Here is an 8,331-nt window from a genome sequence, read left to right as displayed (position 1 = left end):
AGGCTCTACAACCCCTTAAAATAGCACCACCAGCCTAGAGAACAAGTATTCGAACCCCAGGCCTGTGGAGGATGTGTCAGAGTCAAACCATAGCAAGGCTGATGATGTAATGCCTCGGGTTTTTCATCAGGTTAAAGCCCATTAGAAAAAGCAATTAAAGACAGAAGTCTAAGCTGGCCACAGTAGTGTATGCCTATAAACCACACTCAGAGGGCTCATGTGGGGGGATCACTTAAGCCCATGAGCTTGAGACCAGAAGAACGACATATTGGAGACCCCACCTGAAAACATAAATACGTGAAAAAGACAAGCACCCCAAAGCATGCTTTTGTGTTTCTTGCACCTGGAAGAGAATAGGGCTTTCTGCCATCTTATGCAGCATCACTTAAAGAAATGTTCAGTAGAATAATTCTCTTTGTCAAATAACAGCAATTCGTTAGTGTTAGGATTCTGTGTAAGCTCCACCGTACAGTTACCTGGCAACAGCCAGGTGTACCCCTCCCTGCACTTACCTGGCAACAGCCAGGAAGGTCTGGCCCACTATAAAAGAGGCTGCTTGCTCCGTCTCTCGCTCTATCTTACCTCTTTTATCCTATCTTGTTCCCTCTTGCCCTCTTGGGCTCTTCCCTTTCCCCTTCCCTTCCTCCCTCTCTCCACGTGGTCATGGCTGGCCTCTACTTCTCTAGTCTTTCCTTCTCTCTGCCTTTCTCTGTCTCTACTACCCCCTTAACTCCCCTCCCAGTGTCCTAAATAAACTCTATTCTATACTATACCCTCGTGTGTCTGGTCCCTCAGGGGAAGGGATGCCTCCACATGGCCCACTGAGGCACCTCCTTCTTCCACACACTCATAGAACATATTCTAACACCTCTTTCTCTTTTTATGATCACAACAATTAGTACAGAGGGAAAAAGAGCTAGCTGCCAAAATTAAGAATACAATAATAGGTTGACTTTGGGGCTAGGGTGTTGTAATATAGTCAGATCCAGTCTCACCATCTTAAATTCTGCGATAGCAGAAGTGCACCACTATACTAGATCCTTGCCTTCCCTCTACCTGTGGTGAGATTTTGGTTTTTCAAGATTTCTTTTTTTTAATCATTTCTTGTTCCTCAAATCTATGTGTTTGGCAGCTTCAGTGACCATAAAGCCTTTAGATCCTCATCGCTCACAAGCCTCTCTCCTGCACAGTCCTCCTGAAGTCATGGCTCCAATAGAAACAAGCTGTCCTGTTCAGCAGGCTTGTGCAGAGGCAAGGGTTTTCAGAAGGGACTTGGGCTGTTGCCCCCTCCCCACTGAGAGAGCACAAGGCATTCAGGCTGCAGTGTTTGCCTTAGCAGATTATGAATGACTGGAACTAGACACCAAGAATAAAAGCCACTGCAGGAACTGTTCACCCACAGCAGAAATGGTGGGCAGGACTGCCGTTCACACTCTGGGGCTCCCGAGAAGGCAGGTCATCAGGAACCCAGCCCAGGACCTGGTTTGAAGGGACTGGAAACCGAATGGATCTTTCAGACGGGCTGTTCTGTATTACTCCTGAGCCAGGGCCCCTGCTCGGCACGTGCCATGTTGTCCATAACAGCTGAGCTTTGACCTAGACCCATTCATACTGGAAGCACAGATGACTGTCACAGACTCTGTGACACCCCCCAGCCCAATGCTGTCAGCCCTACCACTTACTCAGGGCGCCAAGGACTGGGTTCAAGCAGCTTCTGGCCAGCTTTGCTGAGGTGCAGCCTGAAGGGCCTCACTTGGGTCTGTAGTGTAGAGCTGCCTGCTCTCCATCCAAGAGACGATCCATGTGTGACTCATGCCTGTGTAAAGTAAGAATGTGGGGAACAGATGCCCCCATGTTGTCTTTTTGAATGGGTGATGATAGGTAAGTGCTCCCCATTTTTCTCCATGGTGCAGATGTTTTTGAGATGTATTTCCTAGGCTTCCACAAAGATTCATGCCATTGTAGTACTCTTTCCTTAGTGCTGTCCTCCCCAAGAAGGCATCCTAGTGCTGGGTCTCCTTCCTTCCCTGTTCTGTATCCCTGCTCCTCAGAGTCCTATTCTGCATAATAAGTTACATCCATTTGCCAAATATGATTGGGTGTAAGGCTTTGTGGATTTACCCCTAAATGAGGAACTGGGGATAATGTAAGGTAGTTAGGGTATTGTTTTACAATCATTCTTGCCTGCTCCTTAGTGATCTTATGTTGGAGCCTTAAGGTATGGCTAGAAAGATGAAATTTATTATGATCACTTCTAGCCAATGCAACAGGATCTGAAACTAAGGCCTCTCCTATTAGAGTTCTGTCAATGCAATCATTGCCTGCAGCTAAAAGTCCAGGAAGACCGAAATAAACTCATATATGACTAATAGAAAAGGTATCTTTTCAAGCAAGAATGTTTTGCAATTGTCAAAACAAAGATTCTGCTGGCATATTAAAATTAAATGTACCACAATTTTCCAACAGAGGAACAGATTTGGCCACATATAGATTATCAGTAAAAAGATTAAAGGTATCATCTACAGACTGAAAAACATTTAGTACTGCTAACTGAGCTGAAAGCCCAGGAGTCTCTATGACTACCTGTTGATTATTCATAAGATATCCAGCTTGTTCTTTAGTGGAACCATCAGTAAAAATCAAAAGAGCATTATGCAGCAGCTGTAAAGATGTAAAGATTAGGAAATATAACCTTATGTACATTTAAAAATTTTACTAATCTATCAAGGATAATGATTATCTATAGTTTCTTTAAATCCTATTTGAGCAAGCAAACAATCCGTACTATGCTGTTTCAGTCAAGTATCTTGATCTACATTAAAAGTCTGAATAATTATGTCTGGTTCTTTGCTAAAATAAGTCAGCACCTGCTTCCTTCAAAGTATAATCATTTGGACTACTGCCTCATAATATGTCAAGAGATTACATTTAGGGGATACCCTCGAATGTATCCACATAAGAGGAGCCCTTTTCCACAATAATCCTGTAGGTGTTTGAGTTGTTAAAAATCAACAGATTTGTAAAGGCAAAGAATAATCTATATAAGTAACAAATTGTTTTTCAATAGGTCTTTCTACTTGTTGCAAGGCCAGCAATCCTTCTGAGGTTAAAGATCTAAGGGAGGTAGGATCATCACTCCCTATAAGAATATCAAATAAATGTTTTAATTCACCTGTAGTAAGCTTTAAATAGGGGTGATATTAATATCACCAATCGATATCACCTAACAATTTTTGAAAATTATTTAGTTTTTAAACTGTCCCTGTGAATAATTATCTTCTAAGAAAAAACAGCTTGATCTGTAGGTCTAAAGCCTAAATAATTATAAGGATCTTGAGTTTGTACCCTTTCTGGAGCTATTTGTAGTCTTTTATCAGCCAAAGCCTGTTATAAATCTTTATAACATAAAGGCAAGTCCTGAGGATCCTTTCCTGTTATGAAGACATCATCTGTGTAATGAATGATGTATATAGTTGGCCATTGCTGTCTTACAGCCTGAATGGCTTGTGCCACAAACTTTTGACGAAAGATAGGACTATTAGCCATGCCCTGAGGAAGAACTGTCCATTGATATATTTTCATAGGTTCCATGAATTTAATAGAAGGAACACTGAAAGCAAATCTTTCACAATCCTCAGGGTGCAAAGGAATCATAAAGAAACAATCTTTCAAATCTACCACTATTTTATAATATCCTTTAGGAATAGCCATTAGAGATGGCAGTCCAGGTTGTAAAGCTCCCATAGGTACCACGGTTTCATTAACCTTTCTTAGATCTTTTAACAATTTCCATTTACTGGTTTTTTTCTTGATAACATATACTGGAGTATTCCATGGTGTACAGAGCCATATTGGGGCAGTCATGCACTGGGTCAGAGTTTGACTTTGGTCAAGGTTAACTTCTCCCAGATAGCCAGGATCCTGCTCCACCTAGGGCCGAGTGCTCGAAGTAAAGGTTAAGTTCATTGTTCCTCCAGGTCTAGGAATCCCTGAATTAAGCAGGTGACCCACCCAGCTGCAGGAGCAGTCAAGACGAGGACCTCCAAGAGAAGCTAGACAACTTCCACCGGAACTCAGCCTGGAGTCTGGGGGGAAGGGTTTGCCCAAACTGTTAAAAGGTCTGGCGCCATTAAAGTTTCTGGCTTTGATCAGTGAATATTGTCTTAGCCATACTTCTTTTCGCCCCCCCCCCCCCCCATTTATCCCTCAGCTTCTGTTCCAGAAACCCACTTCGTAATAGCTGCAGGCAGCTATGGAACCCAACACATGGTGATTAAGTTTCTCGTAGATGCCCTGCCTCTCATTGCTCCTGCACTAGTGAAGAGGCAGCTTCCTGACAGGGGATGACCCTGAATATCTGTTTTAGATTTACATTCCCTGGCCCAGTGGTTACCTTTCCTGCATCGAGGACAAACTCCTGGGGCGTAACCTGATTGCCTGCTTACGGCGCCTCTGTTCCTAGGACAATCATTTCTAAAATGACCCAAACCTCCATGTTTAAAACATACTTTATTCCCTCGTTTCTGTGAAAACCTTGCTTGTACAGTGGTTCCTTGCAAAGCTGCAGCCATGGCTAGACCTTGATTGTACAAAGGCCCATTCTCTGTACAAAGGCAAATATATACCCAGCTAAGTCTGTCAGTGCCTTGTAAGGCGGAATAGCTGCTTGACACACTGCATTAATATTCTCAGAAGCCAATTGTGTAACAAAAGGATCTCCTGCTTGAGAATCTCTAAAAATTCTACTAGCTGCTTTTAGTACTCTATCCACAAAATCCTAAAAAAGTTCCTCAGGGGCCTAATACTAGCTAAATTTCCACTGAGATCCCCTTTAGTTGGTAATTTATTCCACACTATTGCAACTTGCACATACACTCTCAACAGGAAACCCAATCTGATTAGCATTGCCTTCATATTGACCTTCTCCGGGTTACCTGTCTGAGCATTCATTGCAGCAGTTCTATTACTAGCTTCATGCCATTCAGAACTCCAAAGTAAGAAATCTCCTCCTGACAAAGCAGCCGTACATAGTCTTCCAATCTTGTGGGGTTAAATTTGACTCCATCACAGTATCCAACAAAGCTTGTGTAAAATGAGTCATAGAGCCATACTGTGCCACAGTTGTCTTTAATTCTTTTATCACTTTGTTTTTTGTTTTGTTTTGTTTTGGTTTGGTTTTTGGAGACAGGGTTTCTCTGTGTAGAGCTGGCTGTCCTGGAACTCACTCTGTAGACCAGGCTGGCCTCAAACTCAGAAATCCACCTGTCTCTGCCTCCCAAGTGCTGGGATTAAAGGCGTGCGACACCACTGCCCAGCTTCTTTTATCACTTTGAACTCCAAGTGATAAAAGTGATATTGTCTAACTCTATTGTTAGATATATCCTATATTGTCAGATATATCCTGTCCTTTCCTGAGAGCCTGACTCACAGCTCTTTCTAGCAGCAATTGGTGTATCTTAGAATCACTGCTCCTTCCTGCACTTAATACCCTTTTTAGCTCCTGTAGCTCATTAGTCAACTTCTGTAACTTAATTTCAAACTCCAATTTACGTAGTTGCATATCCATCTGGGCCTCATCTTGTGCAGTAGAAGTCACAGTTAGAGCAGAAGATGCACTAGGAGGCCAATTCTCACCATAATATTTGACAGCTCTTTCATCTGAATGAGCTTCCTCCTCTGATGTTAGCTCATCCATAATATTTTTTAAATCTTTCAAATTTAGGGTTAAGAGGACCTGTTTCTGAGAAAGTCCAATCTGGCAGGTGTTCTTCCTGAGATTCTTCAAGCTCTCCCTGGCTACTATCTGAAGCCTGTGAGGTCTCTTCATCAATAGCATCTTTTATAAGCACCCAGAGGCAGAAGGTGATATTATTTGCCTGGGTGGTTCTTAGAACGTCTCCAATTTTTTTCCTCAGGTTCTCTTATCTAAAACCAGGGGCAACAAGAATCTATCTGATCTAAAAGGTCTTCTAACTATTGTTCTTCAACCCTACCCCTCTCGCCTGAAGCAGCTCTTGAGGGCTGCGGACAAATGCCTGTTTAGAAATTTCCTGTCCCATTCTCAGCTGTCAACACCTAAGTGGAATCAGCGTTGGGTCAATGCTGTCCCAACTTAGTCCGCATCCCTTGCACCTACAACAACAGCTTCACAAAGATGACATTTAAGACCAGCGTTAATATTCAGTGTTGTATGTTGTTCACCATACAGGATACCATCTTCTTACGTTTTCTGTGTAGATCCAACAAGACAGTGTCCCTCAGATGATCTCTCCATGTCCAGTCCCCACATTTGGGCACCTCCTGTAGTCGCCAGCGGCCACGGAGAACCGGGTGCCTGGAAAGAAAGCTGAGGGTGGATGGGAGGATGGCGAGAAAGGAGTGAGACCAAGACAAAAGGTTCTGATCAAGGCCCAATGTTTAATAGATAGCTTTGGATTTAAGGGGGGGGGCTCTCCCCCAATATGCCAGGGTCTGGTCAGGAAAAGCAGTTCAGCTGCTCAGTGGTTAGCCTCATTGCAGGAGGCTGCAGATTTCTGGAGAACAATGGGCCTTCGCCTTAGTGGGAAGACACTGCCCCAGGTGGGCTAGGAGACTGTGGCAAACAATGATATCTCAAGGACTGGGGGGAGTTCACATTTCCTCCCTTTTAATTTATTAAAAATTAGTTGAACTGGGGCATAAGGTTTACTTATGCTCCATAGTCCTGCCTGGGAATTATGGTGACTGGTGGCCCTGCCTGTCTTAGGTCAGAGGTTATATGTTCTCTTACCCGTCTGGGGAGACATGTGCAGCTTCTTTGTGTTTATTTGTACAAACACGGCCTTTTAGTGTTTATTATGAACAAACATGGCCTCTAGGCACATGCCCCTGTCTTAGGTCGATGAGAATTGAAGGTCCTCAGTTGCCTGTCTCTGGATGCAGGCTTTCATAGCACACCTTTCCCCATTCAGACCAAAGTCACAAAGAGCCTATAAATATGCAACCAATGCATATCTTCATAGCAATGAATAACTGTCATGGTGAGTCACTGAGCTTTGCTGAAGGTGATCCTGTGTGAAAAGGACCAGCCTGCTTAAAATACAAAGTCAAAAAGTTGATAGCAATGGGATTAAGGTTGTCTGGGGGGGGGGGGAAGTGGGGGGGAAGATGTCCCAAGTACTCATTCAGTTGTAAATGAATAATGATCAGATACAATGTGTGGAGAAGGTGACTTTGAGAATCAACAGGCTTACTTCTCAGGTAAGCTGGCTGATAAAGATTTTTAGCCCTCTTCATAATTGTAGTCATACTTACTAGAAAACTCAGGATCTATGTCCACTTGATGAACCAATCTTTCCGGCAGCCATTGGGCTCTGTCTTCTTCTTGTGAAAAATCACAAACAGAACCTCTCCCCCATATTAAAACTGAATCTAGCAACATAATCAGAAGACAATCTCACTGAACACAAAATACCAACCAATGTGACATGACTGCAGCCAGCAACTCTGAGAGACTGTGAACACAATTTACATTTCTTTCTTGTAGTTTTCCTCATGATTACACATCATAAAAGGAAGAAGCAGTGTTATTATTTTGGGGATTTAGAGCAGCTCTAGTGGCTGAGACTGAGAATGCCTTGTATGTATGCATATCAGCCAGGGTGACCCGGGGCTGAGAAACACACGCAATTCCCAAGTTTCTGCTAAGGGACAAATAGCTTGAGACACAACAGCAGATGACAAACAAAACCCCCATGACAATACTGAGAGAAGGAAGGGACACTCTGTTAGCCACACATTTCCTTCAAGACACAGATACGTAGCTGGCGGCCAGAATTCTGATTTACACAGCAGTGGAAGACAAGCCTTGGCCTCAACAGTAGATTTCTCACAGGGCCTGGACAAGCCCAAGACCCTGACCACACACACACACAGTACAGCTGGCTGTGTGACTGAGCAGTTACAGTCCACACACTGTCTGCTTTATGTACCAGCTTCTGCCTTAGTTTCCTTTAGGGCTCCCTCGATCTTGTGTTATGTCATGAGTTAAGAGCATTGCAGTTAAAACTTTTTTTTTTTGTATTTTTGAGACAGGGTTTCTCTGTGTAGCCCTGGCTGTCCTGGAACTCACTCTGTAGACCATCCCAGTGCTTGCGGAGCAGAGGCGGCAAATTTCTGTGTTTGAGGCCAGCCTGGTCTTCAGAGTGAGTTCCAGGACAGCCAGTGCTATACAGACAAATCCTGTCTCAAAAAAAAAAAACAAAAAAAAAAAAAAACAAAAAAAAACAAAAAAAAAACAAAAAAAAAAAAACCAAGAAACACCCCCCCCCAAAAAAAACCAAACAACAACCA

The sequence above is a fragment of the Apodemus sylvaticus genome, chromosome 10 (genome assembly GCF_947179515.1).
Source record: "Apodemus sylvaticus chromosome 10, mApoSyl1.1, whole genome shotgun sequence".
In the NCBI taxonomy this organism is placed as follows: Eukaryota; Metazoa; Chordata; class Mammalia; order Rodentia; family Muridae; genus Apodemus; species Apodemus sylvaticus.
This window is presented reverse-complemented; position numbering follows the sequence as displayed.